This window comes from Balearica regulorum, chromosome Z (genome assembly GCF_011004875.1).
Source record: "Balearica regulorum gibbericeps isolate bBalReg1 chromosome Z, bBalReg1.pri, whole genome shotgun sequence".
Classification (NCBI taxonomy): domain Eukaryota; kingdom Metazoa; phylum Chordata; class Aves; order Gruiformes; family Gruidae; genus Balearica; species Balearica regulorum.
The window spans coordinates 5,578,835-5,604,615 of record NC_046220.1 but is presented as its reverse complement, the minus strand read 5'-3'; positions in this window follow the sequence as shown (position 1 = coordinate 5,604,615).

Genomic DNA, 25,781 nt, shown 5'->3' with positions numbered 1-25,781 from the left:
GGTTGTCATATCCTTTGAGGATATAGTCATGTATTGGTGATGAAATACAGGCTCTGCTTCAGTAGGTTGAAGCAGGTTTTGAACAGATGCAAATTTAAGCAAGCAGCTTTTGAGAGCGTGATTTCTGTAGCAGATCATCTATGTGTCCTGTCCTGCTTTCCTACATCTCCTGTTGTTCTCTCAACCATTCGGTTCAGATTTCACAGCAACACTAGACCAGGGGAGGTGAGTTTGGGATGAACCTCTCCGTTGCACGTAGAGACAATTTCATTCGCATCTACTATTTTTAGGTTAAGAGATAACAGAGCAGCTCTCATTCTAGGTTTGCATGTTATTGCTATAGATTATATATTTTTCTTTCCTTCTCTTCAGAAGACAAAGTGTTGAGCCAAAACTTTGAGATTAAAAAAATTCTTGAGCCTTCTCTAGGGACATTAACAATCCGCACAACTTGTCGTCATGAGATGAAGGAGAAAATAAAGTAGGTAGAATATCATATTACCATTAACGTATTTATCTTATTTTACTATTGATAGTTACTAAGTTCTGGATACTTTCCCCATGTGTTTAAAATTGATGTTATATGTATTCATCAAATAAATATTTTTTATTAAAAGGCCATGAAAAACATGTCCATATCTCTGTACTTTAAGACTTGCAATAATGAAAATATTTGGGCAACATTTTCTCCTACCACCACTCTGGAGCATTTGAAAACATTACTCTGAATGATGGGGGGGGGGGGGGGGGGGGGGGGGGGGGGTGGGGGGTGTTTCACTGCTGTTTGTCAACTTTAAGTGTCATCTGAGAAAGGAATCTCTTTTCTTTATCAGACTTGGCCAGTTGCAGAAAAACGCTAACAGAAGTTATTGGTGTGAAGACTGGGAAATACAGCCTAGGAGAAACAGATGTTTTAAAAGCACTGAATGCTGGGACATGCAAAGTTCTGTTTCTGCTTATAAAAATTGTCAAAGGTCACAGAGAGCCCTTCAGTCTGTCCTGTTGCTTTGACCAAAACCAAAGCCTTTTAGAACTGAAACAAAACTGTCACAAATTTTCATTCTGATGTTTTTAATATTTTGTTGTTTCTCTCTCCTCTGATTTCAGAAGAAAGCCAGGGGACAGGGAGGGTTTCCCACCCTTTGAAATCAAAGAATATAAGAAGACACTCTGACATGATTTGCACATTTAGATATTATGTGCACAGATTTTTTTCTTAAATTGGAAAATGTGACAAAATTTAAGTGGCTCTCAGAATGAAACAAAACAAACTGTTAGCACAAGAAAATTCATAATACCCCTGTAAATTAAAAATAATGCCCTCAAACAACATTTCTGGGAACAACTTTTTTTTTTTCTTTTTAAGAGAAGCACAATTATATTTATACAGGGATCCCCTCTAGACAGCACTTACATTAGGAAAAATGAAGAGACGGTGTAAGACTATAATTTTGAGGAAGCCTATATTTGCTTGACAAAGGAATTAATTTTTGAAATTTTCCTTTATTAAGTGGAGTGATTTGGTGTTTATTTGCAAATGAAACAAGAAGTCAAGAAAGTGGCAACAAGTAGTAAGCGGGAGTTGAATAGATTAACAGTCATCAAGACTAAAGAAACACATAGGCAAAATGGTGAAACTGATAAAAGGACTGTGAGAGGAAAAACAATTCTTTACTTTTCTATTGTGTGATGAGTAGAAAAGTGTGATAAATTAGCAGCACATTAGAACCATTAACTGCTTTTCTGCACTCAGCTGCGATTGAAAAGAGAAAACATCTGATAGAAATCATCTCCAATTTGTGTTCAGAACAGGTAAATAGCTAATCAAAACTAACAGTTCACAAACTTTGTTACTATCTACTAGAAGACATGTCTCTGGATCATGATAATATGACTGGTAACTAGCATCAGCTGTGAAAAAGGTTAGTTTGAAGTGACCTTTAATCACTAGAAGATGCTCTGAATAAGCCTTTTTCCCTTGGAGATCAGCTTTCAGTCGGACTTGGAGTACCTTCAGACTAATGACCTAGAGATGAACTGCCTAGTACCTGTCCCCTGAGTGATTCAGATCCTCTGGAGCATAAGTTTTGATCACAGTTACACACTAAATATTTGACCATATAGATTTCTGCATAAAGCAAAGAAATATTTTTTTTTTCACAAAGCATAAAGCATTTTAATATGAGAACAGATAAACCCATTCTGCTTGCATTAATCTTGTGAGTTCATACATTTAGATCATATCATTTAACAGAGACCAAGAGTCTGTGCTGTAAAAGACAATGGCTCACACAAGAAAATAGAAAATGTCTGGAATTAAAACATTAAAAAAACCCCAAACAAACAAAACCACAAAAAAACCAGCATCAATCCAGGACATAAAGCTATATAGAATAAATATATCCAACTGCAATTTTTAATAGAAAAAAAAGTGAAAATGAGGATGGAAGAATTTTAAGGTGAAATATTTATGGTATTGATACCTGTGATGAGCATCAAGGAGAAGCAGGCTATTGGTATGTCTGCATGGAAAATTCACTATTAACAAATGGAAGAAAAGACATGCTTTCAAAATATGAACTTCTTCAATATACATATGAATGCTGCTGTGATATTACCGCACAAGCAAGTAATTTTGTTCGCAGAAATTACAGAGAAGTTCACACACTCTCATAAGGTCATATAGAGAAAGACTGAGGATCTCACCTGCAAAGAGACTGCTGTCTGAAGAAAAGAACACAGTCTAGTGTGTTCTAGAAGTGGGTCCCGGGCTTCTTCTATGTCTAGTGTATTGAGTTTATGTGGCAAGATTTTGGTAGCAGAGAGGTGGGAAGGGTGGGTACTGCAGGAATGGCCTCTTTGAGATGAGACCTGGGACTGTCTCATGTTAGACACAGCCAAGAGGAACCCGATGCCCAAAGCTGAGTCCATCAGCAGCGCTGGTGGCAAGTCTGTGGAAACATATTTAAGGAAGGGTAAAAAACTCTGTACAGCATCTGTGAGAAGGAAGAGTAAGAAGATGTGAGAGGAACAACCCTGCAGACCCAAGGTCAGTGCAGAAGGAGGGGAGGAGGTGCTCCAGGGACCAGAGCACACAATTCCCCTGCAGCCCCTGCAGAAGACCACGGTGAGGCAGGCTGTCCTCCTGCAGCCCAAGGAGGTCAATGGTGGAGCAGAGATTCCCCTGCAGCCCCTGGAGAAGACCACGGTGAGGCAGGCTGTCCCCCTGCAGCCCAAGGAGGTCCATGGTGGAGCAGAGATTCTCCTGCAGCCCCTGCAGAAGACCACGGTGAGGCAGGCTGTCCTCCTGCAGCCCAAGGAGGTCCATGGTGGAGCAGAGATTCCCCTGCAGCCCATGGAGAAGACCATGGTGAGGCAGGCTGTCCTCCTGCAGCCCAAGGAGGTCCATGGTGGAGCAGAGATTCCCCTGCAGCCCATGGAGGACCCCAGGCCAGAGCAGGTGGAGACACCTGAAGGAGGCTGTGACCCTGTGGGAAGCCCACGCTGGAGCAGGCTCCTGGCAGGCCCTGTGGCCCCGTGGAGAGAGGAGCCCACGGCGGAGCAGGTTTGCTGGCAGGACTTGTGACCCCGTGGGGGACCCACGCTGGAGCAGTCTGTTCCTGAAGGACTGCAGCCTGTGGGAGGGCCCCACGCTGGAGCAGTTGGTGAAGAACTGTAGCCCGTGGGAGAGACTCACGTTGGAAAAAGGTCGTGAAGGACTGTCTCCCGTGGGAGGGCCCCCAGGCTGGAGCAGGGAAAGAGCATGAAGAAGAAGGAGCAGCAGAGATAATGCATTATGAACAGACCACAGCCCACATTCCCCATCCCCCTGCACTGCTGGAGGGGAGGGGAGGAGGTACAAGAATCAGGAGTGTAGGCAAACCTGGGAAGAAAGGGGGGACAGTGGGCAGAAATGTTTTTATGTTTGTCTTTGTTAATAGGCAATAAATTAATTTAACCTTCCCCAAGCTGAGCTTGTTTTCTCCATGGTGGTAATTAGTGAGTGATTTCCTTTTCCTTACCTCAGCCCCGGAGCTTTTTCATCTTACTTTCTCCCCCATATTGCTGAGGAGAGGGAGTGAGAGAGCAACTTGGTGGGCACTTGGCATCCAAGGTTAACCCACCACATATGGGCTAAACAAATATTAACTACTAATTTAACTCTCCTGATAATAAGCATATGTCGTTTTTTTTTTTTAAATTTGTTTCACTGAAACTCTTTTGTCTCAAAATGTTTAAAAAAAGAGTCTGTGAATTAGTGCCTCTGAGCATATTTTCACCCCAAATGACTAGTTAGAGTCACATTTGGTATCAATTAGTTGTTAATAAGTTAAGTACATTTGTTATATTTAGACATTCATGGACTATGTCTTGGTTAATGATGTAGATGATAAAATTCAGTGAAAGACACTTTTAACATTGAAATATGACAATGAATCACCAGAAGAAAAGGGAAATATTATTGTTTATTGGTGCAAGAACTTTTTTTTTTTTTTTTTACTGGCCAGTACAGTATAAAAATTACACCTATGTTAATGGAGATGCTTTTGCATATCCTAGAAGCAAAACAATATTCACTCTGATTATGAAGGATGATTGGTGAATAAATAAGCAATACTGTTGGGATGTAAGATGTTCTCTATGATTTCTCTTCAAGTTCCACCAACATGAATCTCTCATGAGTCTCTGTAGGATCGAAGTTCCAGCAACATAAGCATCTGTAGGATGAGAGATCTGAACAGCCACATAACTGTTCTTTGCTGGAGACACTGTGAGAGATGCTCCCACTGTAAGTGGATTCTCTGACAGATTCTCCAATGCAGGATCTTTCTCTGAGTGATATGCTCAAAGACCAAAAGCCTGACTGCAGCTTTGTCAGGAGATGAGTGAGTCAACTGTATAAGGAAGGGACCTTTCTGATTTCGCCTTCATATAAATAGGTAAGGCGTTGGGTGTTGATTGTTTATTTCTTTATTTGTGTAATTTAAAAGCATCTGTGACTATGTTCTATGTTTTGGATGTTGTGAAAATATTATCCTGTTTGCATTTTCCCTCAGACAAGAGTCAGTATGATTGAAGATAATTGCAAAGCAGCAGCAAAACTATAAACTATACAGGCACGCCTATCAAGTATACAGGCATGCTTATAAAGTGCAGTAGCTTACCAGCACATCCTCCCCTTAACTGGGTGGACCAAGTGTAGAGGTAAAATGAGGAATATCAGGAGACGCAGAAATGTCTACAGGTCACCAGTTGTGATCATGAAGGCATTTCTGCTATGCAGAAAGATATTGGCGTGCACAGTTAAGCCCAGAGGGTGCAGGGAGAATGGTCTGCTTTAGAGCAAATCTAAAGATTGAAAGCCACTGCCAGAGAGCTGAAAAGTGACTGAGCAAAAAAATCTGAGCTTGAAGGTAGTTGCTCCCTGTTTCCATGTAAGCTTGACATTGTAATCAGAAGATTAATAGGCTTTCAAATCCATGCTGCTGTTAGACTGCAGTGTTGTAACAGCAGCATTGAATTCATGTGCTTTTATATGAAAAACTAAATCCAGAGATAGATTTTCTCCAACTTCCCAGATCATTTGTGAGGGCAGCATGTGTTTTAGGAAGACATTAACTTGAACTCTGATCTCTTGACACAGGTAGCATAATTTCAACACAACATTGTAAAGAAGTCTCCAAGTTTAGAAGCATGATGTACCTGAATCAGTCTGGGGTCATGATAACCAAGTGACCGAGACTGACTAGGCAGCAAAGGCTTTTTTTTTCCCCCTCTGCTAAAGTTCTCTTTCTTCTGGATTTGTTAGAAATTGAGAACAATAATTAGCTGAAATATAATTTTCTTCTAGATTTGATAGAAGTTGAGAAAAATAATTTGCTGAAATAGAATTTTCTTCAGCTCTTCTGCAAACTTCTGTGTATATAAAAGAAGCTTAAAGGTGTTGGTAGATATGTAGCAAAGATATTCAAACTTAGATTCTTATACAACTTCATCACAGATCCACAAAGTGACCTGAGTGTTGTTTTCAATGCGCAAGGTACTGAGATAGCTGAGCTGAAGGCTGGAATCTCTGTGTCTCAGCTCTCCGTTTATTAATATAGAAAACAGGAGTGCAAGCCTATCTTGTAGTGAAGTAGTATAGGATAGATACGTTACAGAGAAAAAAAGAATAATAGAAGTCATTCAAGTGTGAGATATGATGGAGCATAGCTCGCCCATATCATCGCTTTGCTTCTCTCTCAGGAAGATAGTAAGCAGAGAAACAAATCCAGACCAGATCAGCAATGCACAACAGTTTCTTCACATACCAGGGGAATGCTCTACCAGGCGTTTGCTGCCAATTTATTGGTTTTTTATACTGAAGGAATGATATGGAGGAAAAAAGAAATAAATTCACCTGAGAATCTGGCCCTGGAGTATTTAGGGGTTATATCCTATGATGGGCATTTTCATAACTCTATTGACTTCACAAAGCCAATAGAAGATATATGGAGAAAAAAGGAAGAAGTACAATCCCCAAGACGCCACTGTGTCTCTTAGGCCTGGTGTGATATTTTTCATTTTGTCTTTTCAATGTTTTTTTCATCTGTCCATAGAAGCTGTAAGTGTATATGAGGGTCTCTGATATGCAGCCTAAGTGCAAGTAAAGGCTCCAGTCTGTACATGTCTGGAAGGAAGTATTACAGGGTTTTTTCCTTGACAATTGAATTTTTACTTCAGGTGTTTCAGTAAGAGAGATCATTCACTCTTACACAGGAAAAATGCCATATGAAGCAAGTCAGGAGGGATGTTTCCTGTATAATGCCCTCTGTTTCATTACACTTTGGCAAGCAAAGCATGTTCTATGGCTTTTATTTTCTCTCCTGCACCATTGTACTGAGAGAAAAAACTCTTCAGATAAGCAGAAATAAATGAAAAATAAAAAGCAAAATGACACTAGTTTTGCACAGGAATACAGGCACCAGAAGAGCATGAGAATAAGGATTGCTGTCTCAGCTCTTTAGCCAAGCCATCAAGTCATTACTGATTTTAATTACCCATAGTCACTGGGTCATTAATGCGCTCAATTCATGTATAACTTTCATACAAACACATAAATGGCTTTAATATTTGAAAGAAAGAAAATAGAAGTTTTTAGAAATAGTGCAAGTTAAGTTGTCAGGCATAGTACAGGTTAGGTTTCATTGTGACACCTTTAAAGATATGTTGTGGGACAGAAGGAACAAAAAAGTACATTTTCTGGAAAAGGTGGTGAAAGAAAATCTAGAGGGAAACCTATGATTCAGTTATGTGAGGAATAAAATAGTCCTATGATCATGCCAACAGCACAAACTCTGCTGATTCTTTCCAGCATCAGTTACTTTTATCCACAGCCCAGAACTTAGATTTTCTCCCAGCCCCAAACAGCGAATGACATTAAACCACTTGTTTTGTGCTCTAATCCTGCAATAATACAGTGATTTTTATGTGGTGGGGGATTTGACATTGCAGTCAAATCACAGTAGTTAGGGAATCACAGGTTTTCTTAAGATTTTTCTATTATATGGAAGATAATGCAGGCCACGCTGAGTATTGGTATCTAGGAGCAGCTGGTCGTTAAGAAATGCCATATGAACAGAACGAGAAAATGGTTAATGAAAGTAACATTGAAAGTAAAATCAGATGGGAGACAATAGTTGTAACATAAAAATGAAGTCAATCAGAATGATTTAAGAAATCTGGGTCCAACTAATCATAGAATCATAGAACCATTTGGGCTGGAAGGGACCTCAAAGCCCATCTAGTTCCAACCCCCTGCCATGGGCAGGGACACCCTCCACTAGCCCACGTTGCCCAAAGCCCCATCCAACCTGGCCTTGAACACTGCCAGGGAGCCAGGGGCAGCCACAGCTTCTCTGGGCAACCTGTGCCAGGGCCTCACCACCCTCACAGGGAAGAATTTCTTCCTAACATCTAATCCAAATTGACCCTCCTTCAGCTTAAAATAAAATAAAATTAAGATTTTCAGAAAACAGGCTAAATAGTGTACAGTTTGCTTCTGTGAAGCTCTTTCAAAATCAGCTTAAATACTACAACAGTTTTGCCTGAACAAAATAGCCAAAATTCTCCATGTCCCTTAGAATATTTTGACAACATCCATCAGTTACTTAAATACATAAATTTTCTATTACAAATTGGAATATATTTGGCTGAACCAGTGCCTATTTCACTTTCTTGCAGGGGCATCACTTCCTTTCCACACAGAGTGTGTTTGCTTTCCCCTATTCATACCAGCAATACTTTTATAACATTCTGGAACTCTCAGCATTTCTCTAACACCACTCTGTAGTTTATGTTTGCAGTCGGGAAATGTACTTTATCACAAAGAGCACGGGCAACGCTGACCACCCCTCTCACTGCAGAGTGCTTCCAGCCACTGCAGTATGACAAGATACAAGATAAGCTCAATTGATTATTTTTTTCCCCTCAATAGGCCTTCCTCTAAACAGCGCTATGTTCCTATCTGGCAATAATCTCACAGGGTTTGTTTGCAATATGACTGGCTAGTTTGTACCAAAAGCATAATCAAAATTTTTGTACACATCACACAGTATGAAAGCCAGAATCCATCAGTCTGGATCAGAGGAAAGGTTCTTCTGGGAGCTTCAGCTTGTTGCCTAATGCAGGAGCTCCTTCTATTGGCAGACAATATTGAGAAGAATTACAAGTCAGGCTGGGACAAAGTTACCTGATAAAAAGGAAGTAAAGATACTTTTTAATGCAAACAGCATTTGATAAACTCTCATTAAACACAACTATATACAACCTATTTTCAAAACATAGAGTAAATAATGCACTGAAGTGAACTAAATCTTTGTAATAAAATGAAGTAGCAAAGCTTGGACCTCACTGTTAAAACTTGTTTTAAATAAGTGATTCTCATTTCTCTGTTACTTTCTCGCCAAATCTTGTTCTTAAATCTTAGAACTGCAAGGCTATGGTTAAATTTGATATGAAAATAAAGGAGGTTATTACAGTGGGTAATACCTTTTTTTACTAGTAATATTTTGTTCATCTAGTCATCTCTTAAACTGATATCAAAATATTTTGCCATTAATATAAGAAAATTAACTCCCCCATCCCGCCATGGGAGGAGTGATGGAGCAGCTGTATGGTATTTAGTTGGGGTTAAACTTCAGCAGTTTCTATATTCAATCTGCTTACATGATTTATGGCAGACATGCTGTCCTGGTTTCAGCTGACATAGAGTTAATTTCCTTTCTAGTAGCTGGTATAGTGCTGTGGTTTAGATTTAGGATGGAAATAAAGTTGATAACACACTGATGTTTTAGTTGTTGCCAGGTAGTGGTAGTGTCTACACTGAGTCAAGGACTTTTCTGCTTCTTATGCCCTGCCAGACATACAAGAAGCTGAGAGAGCACAGCCAGGACAGCTGACCTAGGCTGGCCAAAGGGATCATAGAATCATAGAACCCTTGGGTTGGAAAGGACCTCAAAGCCCATCTAGTTCCAACCCCCTGCCATGGGCAGGGAGACCCTCCACTAGCCCAGGTTGCCCAAAGCCCCATCCAACCTGGCCTTGAACACTGCCAGGGATGGGGCCTCCACATCTTCTCTGGATGATACTCCATACGATATGACATCATGCTCTGTATGTAACTGGGGAAGATAGCCAGAAGGTGGGATCGCTGCTTCAGAACAGACTGGGCATTGGGTTTTATTTTCCCTCCTGCACACAGCGAGCAATTGCATTTATGCATCACTTGTTTTATATATAATAATTATAATAATTATATCCTTATTCTTTTTCTGTTCTTTTGTTATCTTATTAAACTGTCTTTATCTCAATAGATAAGCTTTTTTCCATTCTTCTCCCCATCCCCTTGAGGAGGAGAGGGGTGAGTGAGCGGTTGCATGGTGCTCGGTTACCGGCTGGGGTTAAACCATGACATGCTTATACATCTGCAGCTATATATATCTATAATGTGTATTTTAAAATCAAATTACATGTCTTTAATTTTGATGAAAATAAACTCTAACATAATGGGATCAACGCTGGATATCATTGCAAACCCAACACCATCAATCCAGTCTTCTTTTTACGCATTTTACAGAAATGTTGAATGTTACCTGCAGTTGCATGTTCATCAGCATTGATCTGTTCTCTGCTAGAACACAGTTAGTTATTCTGTTTTCTATCAATTTTCATAGATTATTAAGTTAGGAATGTAATGTGCTCAAAACTGTACTTAACAAACTGTAGCAGGAAGGTTGGAACTAGACGATCTTTGAGGTTGCTTCCAACTCAAACCATTCTATGATTCTATGATTATAGATGTTTGTCCATATCAGGTTAATAGAGTTCAGCTTAATTTAAAAGTCAAACAAAAAAGGTCTGATATAATCATAGATGTCAAAGTAGTTTCAGTTAGTTATTTGGAAGGATTATCTCAATGCTTCCACATGATGCAAACATAGCACCCCAGAACAGTCCTGCTTTTACTCCTGCACTGTTCAGGAACCTCTCAAATCTGGGCTCACCTCTCCTCACCAGCACTAACACTTGAACAAGCTTTAATAAATGTAGAATCCTTTTACTGTCTTCCAAAGAATATTAACTTCTTCCCCTACAAGCACCATGTCAGAGGTCTGAGGAAAATTCATTTACATGTTTTTCAAAATCTCAAATCTACAAATAATTATATACTTCAAGCAAGATTTTTTCATGGTTTTGAGGACCTGTGTAGATATTAATTAACCCACGGGTTTACTTTGGCATGTGGAAAAAGAATGTAATAATAGAACTCACAGTTACTAGCAAAGGGATATAAAATTTTAGGCTTGTCATAAAAAATGAGAACAAATGTGACAAGTCAAAGAACAACTTGTCTCATACATCTGCTGAGTGAGAATGGAGACTGAGTACTAACAAAAACAAATGATATCTTATAGCTCACAGATTGTCTGATATGTTAATGGCCTGATAAATTAAACACCAAGTCAAAATACTGTAAAATAAAATAGTATTAACCTGCCAAGACTACATTATGGACTGAGAAAGCAATTATGCCATATTTATATGTGTTAAGAAAAACAATAACTCTAACATCACAATGTGGGTTTTTTTGATAAGCAGCATCAATCAGTCCATATTAAATTGATACACTTCAGATGTCCTCTAGAAATTCAAAATGAATTATGAAGAAGAGAAATTGTAGGGATTCAAGCATATATGGTGCAGAAATGTAATTATCTACTTGTAATTGTCATTCTGATTCCATTCAAATGCAGAGAAAATCCTCACTGATTTGAAGGATATGCAGTGAAGTGTACTTAGAACTGTAAATACTGACTTTGGACAGTAGAGTACAAAGGTATATCTGCACTGATTTTTAATATTGGTTTTTAAATTCAGACTCAAGGTCACTGAACCAAGTGACCTTCTTGCACTTTTTATTCATGAACATTGTGGCAGTGAATTCAAGTGTACCAATTATATTGTACATCTGTGTGCAGCAATATAATTTGGAATGCAGACGGTGGTGGGTTGACCTTGGCTGGACACCAGGTGCCCACCAAGCCGCTCTATCTCTCCCTTCCTCAGCAGGACATGGGGGGAGAAAATAAGATGAAACAAACCTGGTGGGTCAAGATAAAGGCAGTTTAATAAAGTGAAAGCAAATGTTGTGTGTGGAAGGAAAGGAAAAATAAAAGATTTCCTCTCTACTTACCATCAACAGGTGATGTCCAGCCACTTCCCAGGAAGCAGGGCTTCAGTACACATAGTGGTTGCTCTGGAAGACAAATGTCATAAATACTGAATGCCTCTCCCCGCCCCCCCTTCCTCCCCCTATCCCTCAGCTCCTTATTGCCCAGCAGACGTCACACGGTATGGAATATCCCTTGGTCAGCTGGGGCCAGCTGTCCTGGCTGTGTCCCCTCCCAAGGCCTTGCCCACCCCCAGCCTGCTGCTGAGGGGGATGTTGTAGAGACAGCCTTGGTGTGTGCCAGCACTGCTCAGCAGTAGCCCAACCACCGGTGTGTCACCAACACCTTGCTGCTACCCATACACAGCACAGCGCTGTGAGGGCTGCTCTGGGGAAAGTTCACTCCATCCCAGCCAGGCACAATACACAGGCTTAGATCACCTAGCTGGCAGCACACTTACATTTCCTGGCTGATGAGGTACAAAAGGAGGCAATGAATCTTACAATCCCTCCTCCAGGTAAGCCACACATTCTGCAGCAAAACCATGAGTAACCACTCTGGTTGAAGAGCATTGAGAGCACATGCCAGGATTTGACTTGAAATACTCATACATTGCTCCTTCAAGAGCATACTCATTGCTACATAGAGTCTTCCTAAAAAACCTGTATGGAGCGACAAAGTCTGCTACCAAAATCTTCAAAACAGAGATGGGCAGTGCCACCTAGGACATATTCTGTTGTTTGGGGTCGGAATCAAGTCCGCTACTGAAAGACCATAGGCTTTTCTTGATGTGGTTTCTGGAACTGTACAATCCCCACTGATAAGATGTATATAGACTACCTTTAGGGCCCCATGACAACATTAAGAGAAAAACTAAAACCTGTCCATGATGAGAGCTGCTGTTTCAACAGCTTACCTTTGCCCAGTACAAACCTGCTACAAATAGGATTTCCTTTTCCATCCTGAGTCAATCATCCCCTTCCTCCCTCTCCCATAACAAGACACTTCCATTGCCTTGGAGACTCCAGGCTAACAAAACATTAGCATATATTATCCTTTCTGTGGAAACAGGATTGTCCAGCAGTTGTCCTTTGTTCAGCACAGAACTGAGAACAGTACTCATTCAAAAGTGATTCTCTCCCCTGAGCATTGCCTGTTAGGAATTACTTTTTTTTTTTTTTTTTTTAAATAAAACAGTCTCATTGAGAAAACACACAGAGATCATTTATATAGGGTCTCAGTCATCCCAACATACCATTTCAGAGTAATACGTATTCTCAACAGCAGAATGAGTGAACTGTGAACTTATGTGTGGAGGGATAGTTTGTCTGCAAGTGGACACCCACCTTTAGTAAATGTAAGAAGTTTTCTTACTGTGAAGTGCAACACATGCAAACACTGCCTTTCCTAATTCCAAAGAAGTTAGCAAGTGAGTTTTTGTCACTCTTTTACTTCAAACAAATAAAAATATTTTCATGTAGTAAGCTATTCTATAAATTCAATAAATTCAGTATATAATACAAAATAATAAAATTAATCAACTAGCAATCAAAAAAACCTAACCAAAACAAAACAAATCAAACCACAGATAACCTTATAGACAAGAAGGTTATAGACAAGAAGACCACAGACACAACTCTCTTTTCCGTGTCCTCTTGTCAGGGTCTTTCCCTAGCAGATGTTCCACTCATATTCTCTGTTCTGTCTCCAGATCATCATGGTCCTTTCATCTCAAAAGCAGATGTTTCCAGAGATCCTGGCTTGTCTTTCTTTAATCCTCTGGGCACCCAGCCCAAATGTGCCTGGAGGAAGAAATCTGCATTAACAGCTGTCTCGGGGTGTGCTGGTGGCAACTCTTTCCCTGGCCAGGACCTCAGACAAAAGCACAAGATCTGTCCAGCTCTCTTACCTGAAATTTTGTTTCACTTCTTTGAGCTCCTTTTGGAGTTTGACAAAGAGTTTCTCTTTCTACTCTTGTAGTTTTCCACTAGAGGTTTCCTGGGTTTGGGAGGAAACATAGAAATTAAAAATATTGCAAATTCTCTCTTAGGCGAGCCTGTAATTAAATGTACAGCAAAAAAGAAAGGCAAAAAATATACTTTTCTTTCCTATGTTTTTTCATGTGCAATTCATCATGAATTAGCCTTTTTTTGTGTCTTGCTTACTAAAATTAATCTTTGGAAATGAATCAATCTCTTCCTTGGTGTCCTTCCCAAGAAGATCACTTGACAAATCCCTGTTAGCAGGAAATCACAATAGTGAAAGATAACTAGCACTGGGAAAGAGATCAAGTAGCTGGATCTACACCCTGACGAACAGTGCACTGACTGTCAGTTAAATTGCTGTCAAGGCAGAAAGTACAGGTGCAAGAGGTCTACCTCTACTGTGCAGTTGACAGCATGCTAATGGAGGTTTTTAATGTGTGATTCTAGCCCAAACTGAGCAGCTACAGGATTGGCAGCCTCCTTCTTAGTTGAGAGTCCTCATGCCCTCTCATGAAGAAATGCTAACCGTAGTTTGAGAATGGTAGGGGCTTACTGCACGTGCTTTTGATAAAGCTCTTTTGCACAGTCCTACACAGAGCTAGGAGCAAATTGGTAGCCTGCAACTGAAGGTGCTTTTGTCACTACAATATGAACTGATCCAGGTTTATGTGGAGCTTACAATTTGCCTATTTCTCCCTCTTTATCCTTCAACTCATGTTGAGGAACTGCAGTCTGGATCCTGCTTGGAGATAAACCTCATGACCCTGTCCCTGGATGGGGAGTCCACCTGCACGAACAACAGGTTGGAGAGCGGTGGCCTGTCTTCATAGACCTGAAGCTAAAGAAAGTGGGAGCATGAAAATGGGGAGGAAAATCCTAATCACTATATTACTTGAATGCATTATAAATAAATATGTTTAAGAGCAGTGCAGCCATGACAGCCCTGCTTATCTTTACACACACTCTGCCATTTTGTAGTTGTCACAATTGATTTACCTGCTGGCAGAATGTACTACAGAAAACCATTAATTAGTGGAATCATGCTACTCTTTTTTCTTCTCTTTTTTTTTTTTTTTTTTTGTTTTTTGTTATTATAAAACTACACTCAGGGGGGTTCAATGCTGAACCGTAGTCCTGTTAAGCTCTAATAAAAAATTGCATAAGGGAAATCTAGAATAGGCTGTAATATTAAAACCTTGATTATAGGATGTAAAAAGAAATAATATTTAGGGTAAGATTTTTGCTACATTTGTGTTTGCAAATGGAGAAGTACAAATTATCTTTATTTTAATTAAGCTTTAGTAATTTTAACTTGCTCAAATGCCCCTTTTCCTGCCATCATGAAGACATTTGCTTCTAGTCTTACAGTTTAGCCATGAAAAATCAGTGTGGAAAAGCATGTGAGGCAAACAGAGAACATTTTATAAAGAACGTTACATAAATAATATAGACTAAAAGGGAAAAAAGCTAAACTATTCTCTCTCTCTCTCTCTCTCAAAAAAAGAAAAAAAAAAGACTTTATACTACCACAAAACTTTTAAATCTCAAGAATCTGTGGTCACCATCACTTGTTGTAATACACAGCTGCAAAGCTTATGGATATCTGTAGGTATTTGTGCAATCCAGAAACACAGGATCTGAGGCAGCCATAAGGGAAAAAATTTTCTCCTTTATTTCAGCAATTGACTAGAGATTAGAGAAAAATAGCCATTGATCTTTCATTCTGTAGGCTAGCAGCAATAATTTGCCTTGTTCAGTCACTGCAGAATAAAGGACTCAAATTGCCATCAGAGAAAAAGTGGCAGATTCTGACCCTCAGCCATCTCCATCTCTACAACAGTAGTTTGAGGTCAATCCCACAGAGGCTACATCCTCACAAAATCTTTCTACACATTTAGATTTATAGTATAAAATATTGAAAGGAAAATATTTATTTTTAGGATTGCCAGTGTCATTTGTAATGACTTGTACATTTGAAGGCAGGTTGCTGTGATTTGCAAGTAACCAAAACACAACTTCCTCACAGATTTTTTTTGCACACACTTTATTGCAGACTGAAGTTAAAACTTCAGATGATATATTAGCCCTGATCAACATTTCCTCATAACTAAAGTCTTTGTAGAACCTCTTACTTTCACCTACTTTTTTTGAGTGAAGACAAGAATGGGAGGGAAAAGAAAGATTACTGTTTTCAAAACTTAAGCTCTAATATAGTGGTGTTACTAAACAAGAACAGCTTAAGAACATGAGCCTTGTTTTTTGAAGAAACTGCCTTTTTTTAGACTAAAACCCAACCAGCTTATATTAAGTCAAGGACTTTTCATGTGCTACTCACTGAGAAAGCAGGAGATGCACAAGAATCTGGGAGCGGTCACGGCTAGGACAGCTGACCCAAATTGGCCAAAGGGATATTCCATACCATATGATGTCATGCTGAACAATAAAACTGGGGGGGGAAAGAAGGGACCACTGCTTGGGGACTGGTTGGCCATCAGTCAGCAGGTGGTGAGCAATTGCATTGTGTATCACTTCTGTCGTCGTCGTTGTTGTTTCCTTTTCTGTCCTATTAAACTCTCTGTATCTCAACCCATGAGTTTTACCATTATTTTTTTTCCCATTCTCTCCCCCTTCTCACTAAGGGGAGAATGAGCAAATGGCTATGTGTACTTAGCTGCCTGTCAGTTAAACCACAGCAATATCATTTAGATGAATACCACTATTAGATGACTATTGTTCTTTAATTGAAAACCAATACTCACAAAGATGAAGATTGTTTAACAGCTGCTGCTAATTACCAGGTTTTAAAGATAAACTTGTCTTTAAAGATAAAGAAACTTATGACCTTTCCTTTTGAAAGTAAAGGCAGCATTTTGAGAAACTGTACAAAAAGACAAAAAGTTGCTGGTGTACCAACAGCTAGTTTACTTTCCTCTGAAGTACAGTAAGTATAAAGTTGAGTTGTCTATGCAAGTTTAATTATTTTTAGTCGGTATTTACCAATGTTTTCATGAAATTTTCAGTTAACAGAGAATGTGGTTCTTATTCTTCAATATGGTGCCTAATCAAAAGCTTCAAACGTGGTTTCAGCTAATCTATACTTGTAGCCTTCAATTAACTTAATTTGATTTATCTTCCTTTATCCAAGATTTTTTCAGTTTCTTTGTCTAGATTTTCCCAAGACTTGTGGGCATTTGTGGGGTGGAGGAAAACAGAAATGATATATCTATCCGATACATGTATCCACAGCATCCTATAGTCTTTGAAAAAATGTGGGACTCCCTAGCACTGAAGAAAAATCGGAAAATTATTTACCTGCAGCTGTACTCATATACATCATATACACTTGTTCTGCTCATGGAAGTCTGAAGATAAGCCCTCTTTTTTTTGAGTTAGATATTGGGGAAAATCTTCAGGAAAGAGTTGAGCTCCTCAAATCACACAGAAAAAAAATGGTAAATTCATGCCTCAAGCCCTTGCTCACGCTCATACCCAAATAATTGGAAATAATTTTAAACTGACAAGAATACTCATGTGCTCAGTCCATTAATGGAATCAGAGCATTAAGGTTCATAATTTCTTGAAAACTAATGCTGTTGAACAGAGAGGTTAATAAATTTAAGAAAAGAAGCTTTTGATTATTTTTTCAACTTACAGGCATTCTAAAGCTTTTGGTCTTAATCTGTAATCGTATTTGCTGGAGTTTCATTGCTCGTTATGTCTTCTTTTGAAAGAAGCTACAGGGAGATCACATAGGAAAGCAGCAACATTTAGTGTCCCATCTATGCAGACCATGTTTGAAAAACCAGGGACATCATTGCTTACATTACTTCTACAGCTGTTTTAAGAGAAAATCTCTATATGCAAGTATTCCGGAATATATACTGAAGGCTTCCAAAAAGCACAAAAAAGCAAATGTCAATACTGGACACTTAGCTGTATGTTGCTTGATATCCTGCTCCATGTCTGTATCTGCTTATTTCTCCTATTTAAAACAAACAAACAAACAAACAAAAACCCTAAACCAAAAAAAGCATCAACCTCCTATAAGCAAACTCAGCCTGATGGATTATGAGGTGTGAGATACTTACCTTGAAAAAGTCTGAAATACTTTTTTTTTTTGTCCTTGCTCTAAAGTAAAATTCACAAAATATCCCGAGAAAATTAGATCCTCATTTTCTTACGGCATGTTCACATGAAATCTCTGATGTTTCAAAATTCCTAAGTAAACACAAATGAAGTAAGACATAATAAATACTAAAAATAAATTAATAAATAATAAATATCAGAGCAAAGCTAGTAAAGTGAGCTTTATATTGCAATATGTAAATGAGTATTTACTTGCCTGAACTGATTTTTGAATATCAGACTTGTAATAATATTAAAGGAAATAAACATGAATGTTTGCTCAGAGGTAGAAAAGGTCCTTCAGGTTTTAAACTCACCAGAGCAGGAATTGGCTCCTCCTGTGTTTTGTGCAATACCAAGCACTGCAGTGTCCCATTACCAGGTGAAAATGTTCAAACTTTAATGCAATACAGATGTTTAAAATAATAAATAAGTTAAACTTAGTCTGTACTTTAAAGAGACACATAAAACCACAGCATATCTGTGGCTGTTTTTTCTTCTTGCCTCCTCCATAGGGTCTTACTCTCACTTAGGTTCGTATCACTCTAAAGCTCAGAAGAGCTATTCTTCAGGTACACTGATGCACAAATTGTTGAATTCAGCTTCCAAATCACCAAGGAGGTAGTAAATCCATCATAGACATATTGTAGGAAATCCACGCCCCTCAGTATGGACACATGCCTCTGAGAACCACTTGTTTTTTTGTGTTATTTTCCAGGTGAAGGAAGAGCCTTCCCTCCATGCAGTAGGGAAGTATGGTCTTTTGCATGGCATCCCTCTGTGGTTCCTAAGGGCCAGGTGTTTTTTATTGGAATAGATCAGGATTGCGTTCAAGACATCTACTTTCCTTAAACCCTGCAGAACTGAGAAGAAGCAAAATGAATCATGGCTCTATATGGTCAAGGATAAACAGAACATTGAGCAATAGTAAATGAAAATGTAAACTTAAAATACTATGCAGTTAAGATATCTCAGTAACCCTACATGAAATGGGCTAGTGTGGACTCCATGGCTGTCCATAATTTAGCATGGTATTGATCTCTGTCACCTAACTGTGACCCATGCTGAGCATAATTGGGATGATCTGTCAGTGACCCTTCCTACAGGGGTCGAGCACAGTCGTTCTTTCTGTTCACAAGAACCTCACCCAGGATACACCATTTGGCCTCTTTGTCCATAGTGTGGCTTTGGCCTATTTTTTCACACAAGTATGCCTTAAGAGACAATCTTTTCAGAGCTCTCTGACAAAAGTGATGCATAGAGCAATATTGTACAAGTACCCAGTAATAAAATATTAGGTGATGGTAGTTAAGTTACACTAGATAATCACAATATAAATCTTCAGTCCAACATGTAAAATGTAGTCTATTAAATGGTGATATTCTATACCATAAAATGTGATATACTTACATGACTTTCCAGATGAGATTAGTGACATTTTGTATATACTTTTTATATGCAAAGAGCACATTTCTATGCCAGTTGTAAAGTTTCTTTTTTTTTTTTTGCCTATAAAACATGCAATAACACTTTACTATGTGGTTTCATGCATAGGTATGGTATTAACAAAGGTCTTTAACAGAACCAGAAGTTATACACTTATATCTGATTTAAGACAGCATTGCACAACACAGTCCTGTGTAACTACCAACATCAGCATGCACTCTAACCAGAATATATTTTATCTGTTAGATAGTATTAATTTGGGGCAGTAATTCTCTTTTAAGTAATCATAATAAAGCAAAACCCAAAGAAATGTAGTGCTTCTAAAACATCACATGATAAATATCCTAAAGGAAGATGGAGACTGAGAACAGTTGTTTTACTAAGGCCTTGTAGACCATGGAAATAGTTAATTCCAGAATTAACTCTTTCTCACATTGCCAAAAACCCCACACCAAAACAAAAAAAAAAAACCCCAAACAAACAAAAATAACAACCAAAACAAAGCCACCATGCTCCTTCTCACCCCAAACTAATTAAAGCCTCAATATATAACATTTTAATGAAGGCCTCCTTTGAAATGGCTGACAACTACTTTAGTTGGCTAGTCTGATAGTATCTGAAAGAAAAGTAACTCATAGGTCTGGCAAAACTTCTCAGCTGTATCTTTTTGGAGATTATCTCCTACAAGGGTTTGACCCACCTCTAATTTCATTGCAGCAGCCACTGACACTGACAAAGTTTGTAACGTTTAAAGTATATGTTTATTGTAGGAAATCTGCTCCTCAGCAGGAGGACATCACTCTGAGAATCACCTGCTTTTTGTGTGTTTATCCATAACAACAGTCTATGTGAAAGTTAGGTAGTCAAAGCTTCATATTTTTAACAGAAATCTACAGTCTTTTGTTTAAAAAAAAAAAAGTATCTACAAAATTACAGCAACTGGATGTAATTCTAGACAGAACTCACGCAATTTAACACCATACCTTGACAAAAACTTGCAAAATGCAATTATGTAATAAATATATTATTAATACACTAATTATGTAATAAATAGTAACTATGTCTTAGCAATAGCAAGAGTAAGAGTAAGTATAGTAAATAATAGCAATAAAAATAGCAATAGTAAGGATCGTAATTATGTAGTAAAACATGCAGTATGCAGGCAAAGTTCAAGATTCAAAAAACTCCATATGAGCTTCCCACCCATGGGCTGGAGCCCAGATGGTTTCACTGCAGTTTTAGGCAGATAGGTAAATATTTTTATGAGGAGTGCAACCAGAAGATCTTTGGTGCACGAACTGTCCTTTCTTCAGCATTTGATCCTAAGAACAAGTAATAAACATTAGTGACATATGGGTTATACTTACAGTATCTAGGGTATACCTAGGGTGTGGGTTTAATGCAAAGTAAAAATCATTATTATGCTATCTCCAGTCTTATTCTTTGCATGGATCATAAAAAAATATGCAGAGGTATATAAGCAAAAAGCATCATGTGACATCAGAATAACTGTTTCTGACAATTATGTCATCCAATGGCACCTTATCTATGAAAACCAGTTCCAGCCACAGCTTTGACCTCACTAACTGTTTTGTGAAGCCCACGCAAGCAGACAAAAATATTGTGGTGCGTTGACCCAGGCTGGAGGCCAGGTGCCCCCAAAGCCGCTCTGTCACTGCCCTCCTCAGCTGGGCAGGGGGGAGAAAATATCACGAGAGGCTGGTGGGTCGAGATAAGGGCAGGGAGAGATCACTCACCAGTTACCGTCACGGGAAAAACAGACTGAACTTAAAGAAAAATTCATCTCATTTATGACCGAGCAAATCAGAGCAGAGCAATGAGAAACACAGCCAAAGCTTAAACCCCGTCCCACCAGCCCTCCCTCCTGCCCGGCCCAACTTCACTCCCCATTTCTCTCCCTCCTCCCCGGCAGCGGCACAGGGGGACGGGCAATGGGGGTTGGGGTCAGTTCCTCGCACGCTGTCTCTGCCGCTCCTTCCTCCTCAGGGGGAGGACTCCTCACACTCGGCCCCTGCTCCAGCCTGGGGGCCCTCCCACGGGAGACAGTCCTCCACCAACTTCTCCAGCGGGAGGCCTTCCCACGGGCTGCAGTTCTTCACCAACTGCTCCAGCGTGGGGCCCTCCCACGGGCTGCAGTCCTTCAGGAACAGACTGCTCCAGCGTGGGTCCCCCACGGGGTCACAAGTCCTGCCAGCAAACCTGCTCCGCCGTGGGCTCCTCTCTCCACGGGGCCACAGGGCCTGCCAGGAGGCTGCTCCAGCGTGGGCTTCCCATGGGGTCACAGCCTCCTTCAGGTGCCTCCACCTGCTCCGGCGTGGGGTCCTCCATGGGCTGCAGGGGGATCTCTGCTCCACCATGGACCTCCTTGGGCTGCAGGAGGACAGCCTGCCTCACCGTGGTCTTCTCCAGGGGCTGCAGGGGAATCTCTGCTCCAGCACCTGGAGCACCTCCTCCCCTCTTTCTGCACTGACCTGGGTGGCTTCTGCAGGGCTGTTTCTCCCACACCTTCTCATTCCTTCCTCTGGTTGCAAAAGTGGCTGCTCCTTCTTTTTTTTTTTTTTTTCTCCCTTCTGAAGTCTGTTAGCCCAGAGGCACTACCACCATCACTGATGGGCTCAGCCTTGGCCAGCGGTGTGTCCGACTTGGAGCCAGCTGGCATTGGCTGTCGGACATGGGGGAAGCCTCTAGCAGCTAACGTGTTCTGGTCAGATACGTCATTATGTCAACCCTTCGATCCCCACATTGGGCACGAAAAAAAGGCTGTTGTGATTTAACCTCAGCTGTCAGCTCAGCCCCATGCTGCTGCTCACTGACTCCCCCCAAAGGGATGGGGGAGAGAATTGGAAGAGTGAAAGTGAGAAAATTCATGGGTTGAGCTAAAAACAATTTAATAAGACAAACAAAAAAGGAAGTTAATAAAAATAATATATACAAAACAAGAGCACAATTTCTCACCACCCAAAGTTGATTCTGCACAAGACCCCCAGCTGCTGTGCAAGACCTCCACCTGAAAATGGAACATGTCATATGGTATGGCATATCCCTTTAGCCAGTTTGGGTCAGCTGTCCTGGCTGTGTCGCCTACCAGCGCCTTGGGCACGCCCAGCCTTCTCATTTGAAGGGCAGGATGAGAAGCTGAAAAGTCCTTGACTGCTTGCAACTAAACCATCAGTGTGTTATCAACATTATTCTCATCTTAAATCCAAAACACAACATTAACCAGCTGCCAGAAAGAAAATTAACTATCCCAGGTGAAACCAGGACAAGTACAATGTAAGAAGGGACTTCTAGCAATTTTTCTCCTCAGTAACTACAGGTTTGTACAAAGAGTAAACCACTATGGGTAAGTAATGACTGTGTGCTTCCACCGGGGAATATCGTCATGATCGAGGCACACATGAAATTAAAATGAAGTGTACTAATAACATTTTTCTTTTGATTTTATGGCGTTTTGGCACCACATGTAAACATTTTTAGTACGGAGGCAACCAATTAGGTCTGAAATAATGGTTCAGTTTAAGAAGGAAGGAAAAGAGAAGTAATTGATGTCCATACTCTGAAACATAAGTTCTCACTTTCCTTCTCTTTAACTAAAATTTGAGCCCAGTCTCTCAGCAGTTTACCGTCTGTGCAAAATAATGGGAGCTATTGTTTCCTCATGAGATATTTGTGAGGGGATTACTCATTTTGTTATAAGCCATTATGATGCCAAGTCTTGAAGCTCAGGAAAGAATCACAGGAAATCATCTTAATGCCCTGTGCATAAAGCTTTTAAAAAATTCCATTCAAAAAGTCAATCTCCTCTGTCATTTGCTGTAGTTTTCAGTGCAATTCAAAGAACACTGAGTCCTTTACTGTTGTTTTCGATACTGCGAGTGATGCCACCGGCACAGCTTTTCTAAGGAACATTTGAGATTTTTCTTATCTACTGAAATGTTCAAGTGGAAAATCAACAAGATACAGGCAGATGGTAGAAGATAATAATACTTTAATGACTGCAAAAATTCAGCCTGTGTAGTTGCATGTCATTAAATTATTCAATGCTTTGTAGCTAGGCACAATAAAGCAGCAGTTATGTATGCGAAAGCCATAAGAGGTTTTGTACAATAGACATAAGACCAGAATTCCACTTTTGACATTTAAGATGGCAATGAGCTCATTGGTACAGGAGCAGCAAACAATGGTGCAGCTATAAACAACCACAAAAAACTGAGATGTTTTCTAAACTAGTTTTACAAGTGACAGTGATAATGCAAATGTAACTGTAAATATGGTATAATGATCTGACAGCAGCAACTAAGTCTCCTCAAAAAGGCAATCAGAGATGCTGAGATTAAAGCTGCAAGGCACCTGCTGGTTACCTGGTAATCAGAGAACCATCAATCAAAAGCACACTGCCTTAAGATCTTTAGCTTTTGAGAGAGTATATGCACATACACAGAGAGGACACAATCTCAAGAGAACTAGGACATATTTCTGCTACAAAATTTTAATTGGGTACAATAACTGTGTTTATTCAATAAGCTTTGTTATATTTATTTTCCCCAGTTTGCACATCAACTGGGGTCATTTTCTCTTTTTGTTTTGCTGCTACTCGTTTCAATTCCATCCACCTCTCTTTTATCTTTTTCAGCACATCTGAATCACGTGCATGTGTTGCTTCCAACACTCAGGAGGGAGGGGGCAGGAAGTTTTCACTCACATTTCTCCTCCTGTTTTCAAAAAATCCACAAGATTCAGAAAGTCAGTATTTTGTACAAACCCTTGACTATTAGGAATATGGCTTACTTACAATGAATTTAATGCAAGTTTCATCATATTATTTCAAGATGTAGTGATAGGCCACCAGCCTCCCCTGGCATGGCAAGAAATAACAGGCACAAGTCGCAATGTTAAAAATTACAATTAGATGAAAGGAAAACCTTTTTCACTATGAGTGTGGTTAAATATTGCAATGGGTTGCCCAGAGAGGTTGTGAAATATTCATTGTTGGAAATATTCAGAACTTGCCTGGGTGAGGCCCAAAGCAACTTCACAAAAGTTAGCGCTGCTTTGACTAAGGGAGGATAGGGTTAGGGATCACAGGTCCCTTCCAAACACATATACTTCTTTTTTTTTTTATGTATGGTGGGATTAGTAACATGTTAGACAAACTACTTCAGTTTGTCATAAACAGGTAAGAAACAATGATTTTTATTTTTTTTATTTTATTTTTTTCCCCTGCTGTTTTGGAGTAAGAGAAGCTTCTCTATTCACATATCTATTCATTTACCATTATGATTTTTCTAATTGCACTTCAACCAAGGCAGTTTTAATGCAGTATTTTTCAGTGAGGGGCTAAGTTTTGATCTCAGCTGCAGCTGCTCTGGATTATCACCTCATGATGCCACAGGAGGCAGGCAATAGAGTTAGCAGATACAACACAAAACTTTCTGAGGATCATCTTCTAGACCTTGCCACTAATGGGATCTCTGATATAGGAGATACTGGACATGAAGAATGGTGTCCTGCCCCCATAATGTCCTGGAAGAATTTGTTTCATCTCAGCTACCAACATTCAGATTGGTTTACAATTGGGTTTTTTCCAAAGCTTTGCATAGCTACATCCAAAAGAATTTGTGTTTACTTCAGTGCTGGAATTTATGGAAGTCAGAAATAGAGAAAATGGTAAACATGATTTGAAAGTTATGATAGCTGATGAAATGATTTCTAGTAAACATAATGATTACATAATGATTTTTTTTTTATTTTTTTACTTCTTTAATTTTGTTTTGAGAAAAAAAATTTCTTTCCTTTTTCTTTCTAGCATCCTTGTAAACTTTGCATTTGTAATTATTTCCATTTATTTCTAGAATACAATTATTTATACTGTGACTTCTACTACAGTAATAACACTGCAAAAGGCCTTCAATCCAGATGTGTGATAGACAGAATTTGGTTGTTCTTATTTTCTGGAAAATGTGGCTAAGTCTTAAAGGACCTATGATGATAATATAATCATGCATTGCTACCACTTTGCTATAAAAATGTATTGTACCTTTACTGCCTTGTTTACAAAGCACTTACTCCAGTAGGAAGCAAACTTCCTCTGTGGAAATAGCTGGATTCAATGATTTGATTATTTTGAGAGCAAATCTGAAATCAATAATTGGTCTCCACATTACAAGCAAAGCAGTGGGGAATGTGAAAACAGAAATGTTGGGATTAATATAGACAATGCTATGGTTAGGAAATACCCAGCCCAATTTCTAATCTTAGAAGTACAACTATCTTTTGATTAACATACGTACCACTACTGTAAAATACATTTTTCTGATTAACTATTGTATGCATTCATTTGTGGTTTTTTTTTGCAGAGCAACATAAAAATTCACAGAAAACAAGAATAAAAAGAGGGAAGATGATTTAGTGGCTTGAATATTTAAAGAAATCTTGAGGCTGTTCCCACCTCTGCCACAAAGTCTTTCCATTAACATGGTAAAGTTTCTTACAT